We start from the raw sequence: 6,364 nt of genomic DNA, 5'->3' as shown, positions 1-6,364 counted from the left end.
TTGCACCGAATCGAATAAGATAGATCCCCTTTTTCAATTCCCCCAAAGCCTCCCTTTCCAACTGCATTTATTGCCAACTGCATTTATTGCCAACTGCATTTATTGCCAACTGCATTTGCCGCCATTACGGCGTGGTCAAGCCTCGGAGAAGAAGTGGGAGGAGCTATATCAAGGGCGTTGCCTGCCCATCGTCATCAAAAGGTGGAGCCAGCGAGCCCCCACCAGCCAACCAGGGCTGATGAGAGACCATCACGGGCGTGGCGTGCATTGATCAAAAAGCGCGTTATAAAAGCGCCCACGCAAGCCTTTTCGGGGAGATGCGGCAGATGTGGCAGATGCGTGACCCAGGCAGATGAGTGAGGAGTCCACCGCAGCTGAGTCCACCGCAGCTGAGTCCACCGCAGCTGAGTCCACCGCAGCTGAGTCCACCGCAGCTGAGTCCACCGCAGCTGAGTCCACCGCAGCTGAGTCCACCGCAGCTGAGTCCACCGCAGCTGAGTCCACCGCAGTTGAGTTGAGCTTTGACGGCAGTTTTCAACCCGCTGCTACGAAGCAACGGCGCCGTGCGAACCAGATTGAGGAGGGTCGGCGGCCGCTCACCTCGAGCCTTGCCGTTTACACGAACCGGACCCGCATCCTTCCAGCCCTGTGGACCACCTGAACCTTCTCATCCTTCCAGCCATTCGTTCCTGCCTTCATTCCCCACTCGTGTAAGTCTGATTGTCGTCTGTTTGTCTGTGTTGTCCTGGGGTTTAAGTTAAGCGTGTATAAGTAGAATTGCACTGTCTTCTTCTTCTTCTGTAAATATCTTTCGTTTTCTTTCCTTCTCACTTGGTTTCTTTGATTGTGTAAATAGTAATTAGTAATAAATTCTTGTTCTTCCTACCTTTGCATTCTTTCCTTCACATCCGTTCGTTTTAGAGGTTTCCACATTGAACACCTGTGGCACGATTTGGCCAACGCCAACCTGCTTTGTGGAGGGCTCGGCGGGGGCGTACGGGAATCCTTTGACCGATCGCCTCGGCCAATCCCACCCCACAAAGGAGCGGGGTAGCTTCAGGAGCGGAGACGGCCAGTGCAAATAGAAGGGGATTAACCCCCCCCCCCCGCTAAGGGGAGTGCCGTACTCCGTTTCCGCAACAATTGGTGTCGGGAGCAAGATTCGGACCTGAAGTGCGCTTTGCGCACTCAAAATTACGAGTGGCCAAAATTTTATTTTAACGTCCTAAATTTAAATCGTGCCATGGATAATCAAGGCGACCGGATGCCGGTGGGGGTAGAGTTAGAGGGTTTAGAGTCGACCCAGGACCAAGGGGAGGATTTGGGAGTAATGGAGGAGAGCAATGAGGATGTGGTAGCGGAGGTTTCAGGCACACGAGATGGCGGCGCCTCGCATGAGGTGGGAGGTGCACAAAATGGCGCCCTCGCGCACGAGGTGGCAGCAGCACCAAATGGCGCGGCGCACGTGACCGCAGCAGCGGCGCCGATGGACTGGGGTCTATTTATGGAACAAATAAGGACCCTTATGGCCGAGTCGGGGGACAAATCAAGGGCACAGATGAGGGCCGATAATGAGCAATTGAGGATTGAGATGGGGGCCAAATTGCAGCAATGAGGGACCAAGCAAGGGGTACTAGTGCCCAAATTGGGGACTTGGGCAATCAAATCGGGGGATTGAGAGACGGGTTAAGTGATATGGGAAACCAAATCTGGGGGCTAGGAGCCAAATTTGAGGGTTTAGACAACAAATTTGAGGGGTTAGACAACGGGATGAAAGGGGTGAAGAATGGGTTAACGGGGTTAGGAAACACCATGGAAGGCAAATTGGGGGAAATAGGGGAGCAATCCGCCCGGGAAATTAAACAGATGGGAGATCAGATAGAGGAGGTGAAAATCGGGTTGGAAACTAAATTGGACGCCCAGAGGAATGATTTGGAACAGATGAGGGCAGCATCTACCAAAGAGATGGGAGAAATGGGGGAGGAGATCAGACGAGGTGTGGGCGTAGAGGTCGCGGGGGTACGCGAGGAGGTAAAGCGGGGTGAGGAGCGTATGGAGAAAGAGGTGAGAAATAGTATGGCTAGGTTACAGGGGGGCATAGAAGATCTGATGAGGGGAGTAGAGCAGCTGATGGTGGGACAAAAGGAATTAGGGGAGCAAGTGGAGAAGAACACTGCAGTAATCGGGGGGTTGAAGGCGACACAAAAAGAGATTTAAAAAAAAGAACTTATAGCGACGAAGAGGGAATGTCAGATTTGAGGTTGGCGTTGGCAACGAGGGGTTGACAAAAATGTTGGACGAGGTGACAGAGGCAATGGAGACAAAAGAACAGGAAGTAAGGCTGCACATAGAAACGACCAAGGTGGCCTTAGAGGAAGAAATTGAGGGGGCGCACCGGGAAATAAAAGAGGTGAAACAAAAATTAGAGGAAGTGGAAGAGGGGGTGAGTGAAATTAAGAAGAGACGGAGGGAAACTCAGCGGGAGATAAAGGAGGAAGTGATGGAATATGTACAAGGTCTGTGCTCAAATCGTGATGATGTGCTTACTGACCAAATAAAGAGTTTGCAGGTGGCAGAGGAGGAGCGAAGACGAGGTGCTGAGGTGAGTGGCGATATAATCGGAAATGTATATGGTGTGAGGGGAGATTCAGGGAGCTTGGGTGTTGGTTTGGGCCCGGGCGTTCGTGAGAGGCCGCTGGTAAGGTGTGCGACAGGTGCAGAGGGTGTGGACAGAGGAGGTGTGTGAGGATGTCCGACTGTGGGGTGTGTGAGGAAAAAGTGCGCGCCGAGGAGTGAGTGTGCTGTCGAGAGTGAGTTGGTCGTGGCGCGGGTGCGGGGGGGCACATTGAAGCACGTGATGGGGAGTGTTACAGGGGATGTAACGGAAGAGTGCACACCTGTGGTGAGTGTACGGAGGGCATAACGGGAGAGTGTGCGCAAGAGGATACGCGAGAAAGGTGTGTAACAGAGGAGTGCATGATTACAGAGTGCGCTGTCGAGAGTAAGGGTGAATGCGCGACCGAGTGTGGTGGTGAGAGTGACGAAAGTGACACGGAGCACGAGTTGGTTGTAGCAGGTGAGAGAGGATGGCACACCTGGAATGGAAGGATGCACACCTGGAATGGTCGAGCGCGTGTGGGAGTGCACACTTGAGTTGGTAGTGAAGCACGTGATTGGGTGTGCGGAAGAGTGCACACCCGTGGTTGTCACAGAGGATGTGACCGAGGAGTGGGTGCAAAGAGGTGTGTTGATGAGTTGTGTGAACGACGAGTGTGTGCCAAGGTGTGCGGTGGTCGGGTGTGTAACGAAGTCTGTGAGCGGAACAAGAACAAGTGCAATAACAAAGTACGTGGGGTATACGGGCGGCGTTGGAGCGCCGAGCCCGGTGAGTGTGAAAAGGGTCGCGTATGCGTGTGAGCCTGCAGGTGAAGCATCGACGTTAACCGGGTTAGCAGTTAGACCGACGGTTAGCCGAAGCGAGCCCCCGGTTCGTGCCGGGCTTTGGGTGCTGCGGGTACCAGCGGGGATCGTAACCACGGCGGTTTCAAAGGAACCGCCGTGCGCGATCCACGCCGGGCCTCGCTCTGAACGGTCGCGTCTGTGCTCCGCTAAGCGGAGCGGGCAGGCCGGTTCGAGGACAGGTAGGAAGGGTCGGCACGGCGACCCCTTGTGGTTGCGGTGTTCCGGCCGGCCGAGATTGGGGCATCGGACGGTTCCGTGCCGAGATGGTGCGTGGAATCTCGGCCGGAGTAAGCCTCATTCCTTGCACCGAATGCCGGACGGACCAAACTGCCGGCAAAGAACCACCCGCATTCATTGCTCGGCTTCGCGAAGCCGGGCTTTGAGAATGCATTGACACACCGAGAGGCTCAAGTGAGTAGACGTGTGAGGGTGATAGCAGTAGTGAATTTGAAAAGCAAAATTGATGATTGGTAAACTGATTGGCAGATGATTGGCAAATTTTTGATTGGCTGGAATTTGATGGGCAAAATTGATAGTGGGAGATACCCGATGTGATGGGATGGGACTCTGTCATCTCTCACATCCACGGGGCACATGAGCACTAGCTATGGGGTTTATGGCAGTGTAAGCTCGCCAAGGGAGGGTTTGGATAATATATAGGGACCTAGATAGGGATAGGGATATAGGGACCTAGAGATGACCATAGGTAACTGGAGATTTAATTAGCGACATTGTACAGGTAGTCGGGGACATAGAGAGGTTAGAATGGTTGTTAATGACGTGGTATGTGCTTGGTTTAAAGGGAAGACGGGGAGCACCAAGTTAGAAGGGCACCAGGTAGATCAGATGATGCCGTGTGTGTGAGAATCTTTGCTGGTGAGCATGTTGAGCAAATGAGGCAATGCTCGTGAATGGTGCCGTGTGAGTGTTGAAAGTGTATTCGGAAGTGTATTGTGAAAAGGGTGAGGTGATTGTGAGTTGTATTGAGCGTGGAAGTGTATGGAGCAGCGTATGAGGAATAATTGTGATTGTGCATTGTATTGAATGAAGAAGCCTGGGAGGAAGGAGGGTGCAGGAAGCACCAGGTGTAGGAGTGATTGCCCAGGTGTGCCAATACAGGTGAGCATGGTTGAATGAAATGTGTGGTATGGAATATATGGAGTATGGAATGGATGGTGTGGAGTGAGTATGGTGGAAAATGTGGAGTGGAGTGGTTGGTGCGAAGGAGTGTATGGGTAGGATGGACCCCCATCACGAATACCCGGGGAGGGTAGTTTAAGAGTTAGGTAGAGGGTATAGGTAAATTGTGGTTGGATATTGGCATCTGTGGTGCGTGTGGAAGAATGGTGTTTGGATGGGTGCATTAGTGACGTGGAAAAGGCTGGGCATGTGGCCTGTTAGTGTGTGTAGTTAAATGAGCACTCCGCCACTGTTAGAATGTCGGCCAGGTGAGGCCGCAGGTGAGCTCTGGGAGCCAGTAGAGTTGTTGTGGATGGGGCCCGAGGATCCAGAGGTTGGACCCGGGTAGCCCAGTGCCAGAGAGGGCACCGAGGGGGGTAAGTGTCAGAGAGGGCCTTCCCCAGTTAGATAGGTTAGGTAAGGAGCAGGTAAGCTCGGAGGCAACTGCAGTGGGGGAGGTGTGCAGGTGAGTAGACCTGCTGGGAGAGCCACACGACCCAGTCCTGAAATTGTGCAAAGGCACAGGGAGTTGAACCGGGGGAGTCAGACCCCAAATTGAGGAAGCACCACAGTTTGGTCAATGGGAATTTGGTTCTTAGAACCCATGGAGTAAGTTGGCCAATGGATTGGCAGGGAAAGACCCCGGGTAGTGTAAAGTGTGTAAAAGTTATTTATGAATTAGTTAGGATTGAAATCTCCTCGCACCATCTACATCCACTCACCTGGGGTGACCGAACCCCACACCGTGCCATGGTTTGTTGTTTTTATTTTTGTGCAAATGTTTGGAATGTGAGACGCATCATGACGTGGGTGTGACATTGTGCTGATGTTCCATCTCTCCCTCCTTATGAGGATTGATGATGAATTGGTGATGGCAAATTTAGACAATGGGATTGTGACGAATTTGGTATAGGGGAGATATGGGGAAGACGTGACATTAGCGACGAATTTGTAAATGTGTAGATTTTTTTGTGTACATATGGGGTAAGGGCAAGGGTAGAGTAGGTAACAGGGGGGGTGACTTACGGTAGGGACGAGCTTTTCTCCGCTCAGTCTCCAGACGCACCTCACTCTGCATTGCCTTCGTTGATGTGTACCCTTGTGACCTTACCCCTCACTCACCTGTCTTCTCTGTCATCCTTCCCCAACCCAAGGATCGTGCTCTCTGGGGGGAGGGGGGGGGGCGGGGCCGCGTCGGTGTGCCCAAATCCTCGCAACCAGCTGCCTGCATCCGCGCACCACTTATGGACCACATGTCTGTGGCTGAGCACCACTCATGGACCCCACGGGTTGGGGCCTGGCCCCTCTGCTGGGACCGGCCATTGCGGCCAAAAGATCTTGCTTGCGGACCCGGTGAGGTGGCACCAAGCCCACAGGTGAACCACCCATAGTCGGCCCCTGTGGGCCATAAATAAAAATGGACACGGTTTGTGCTTTTGTTTTATTATTACAAATAAGATCAAGAAGAACAACAAGTTGAGAACATCAAGAACGACAACGGCCAGCAGAGGGAGCCGAAGAGGAAGACCAGCATCAGTTTTTTGTTTTTTTTGAACTATGGTGACTGTGCACTGACTGGTGCTTTATGGTGCTTTGGTGTTTATTGGTGCTGGTGCGTCGATGCAGTGCATGCTGTCTCCTCCCCTCCCACAGGATTTTCTTTTTGTTTCCCCCAAAAGAAATCGCAGGTCCTGGGTTGCGTTTTGTAAATAGTCAAAATAGT

This window comes from Myxine glutinosa, chromosome 2 (genome assembly GCF_964187855.1).
Source record: "Myxine glutinosa chromosome 2, kmMyxGlut1.1, whole genome shotgun sequence".
Taxonomy (NCBI): domain Eukaryota; kingdom Metazoa; phylum Chordata; class Myxini; order Myxiniformes; family Myxinidae; genus Myxine; species Myxine glutinosa.
The sequence above is the reverse complement of the archived record's forward strand: the minus strand, read 5'-3'. Positions refer to the sequence as shown.